Raw genomic sequence first — 1,024 nt, 5'->3', positions numbered from 1 at the left:
TACTCTTTAAAAATACCAGAATTACAATAGAGTTAAATTTTTTTCTGCTTTATCATATTATTCCCAAATACTGATGTTATGTTGAGTAGCCTTCTAACCAAATACTTTTTTCCTCTTGAGTTATTTCTCTGGTTAGCTACTTTTTGAGTTAAAATACATTGATGCTCTTACTTAAATATAATTTCTAGCCTCTCTACTCCCCTCTGGTCCAAATCCACTTCAAATATGAAATTTACACCTTTTAGCTGTTCTGGGTTCGCCTTGCTTGTGTCTTTGGATCATTGAGGTAACAGGAGAAAGCTGTGCAAGAGAACAGATTTTTCATGGCCTGATCAATCATGTTGAGATGTTCTGTAAATTAGCCCAGCACCATATTGAGATACAGAAGAGAAATGCCTTTAATATTGTTGCGGAGTGGCAGGATTTTGGTGTGAAAGTGGCAAATCAAGTAGAAAGGGTGGGGTTGCGGGGTGCATCATAGAATAGAGCTGGCCCTCCAAATTAGCTGGTTTAACCGCTTCCTCTCAGCTCCAGATAAACCGCTGCTTTAACATGTCACAGCGTAAGTATAGCTGATTCAACCACAAGGTTAAAAAAGGCCATTGATCTCCAAAAAGTCTCAGTCTCCTCATCAGACAGCGTCTAAATTTGACCTTTACTGTAAAAGTCATTACCGTCCTCACTCTGATCTGGTTTATTGTAAATTCAAATCAGTTTGTTTGTATAGCGCTAATTCACAACACATCTTATCTCAGGGAACTTTACAGAGACAATTCAACCAGATCATACAGCCAGACTGTTTCAAAGTTTTCTATGTAAGGAAGACCAGCTTCAAATCGTTGACTCTACAGAAAGTAGAGCATCACACCAAGTCTGCTCATGTATCTCAAGGCACTTTACAGTTCACCACATCATACAGTCAGATTGATTTTTATCAAAGAAAAACCAGCTGATTGCATCGACTCATTGACTCGAATGCAATCCCTCACACTAAGCATGCTTGTAGCGACAGTGGAGAGGAAAA

Source organism: Cyprinodon variegatus, unplaced genomic scaffold (assembly GCF_000732505.1).
Source record: "Cyprinodon variegatus isolate N-32 unplaced genomic scaffold, C_variegatus-1.0 Scaffold525, whole genome shotgun sequence".
In the NCBI taxonomy this organism is placed as follows: domain Eukaryota; kingdom Metazoa; phylum Chordata; class Actinopteri; order Cyprinodontiformes; family Cyprinodontidae; genus Cyprinodon; species Cyprinodon variegatus.
This window is presented reverse-complemented; position numbering follows the sequence as displayed.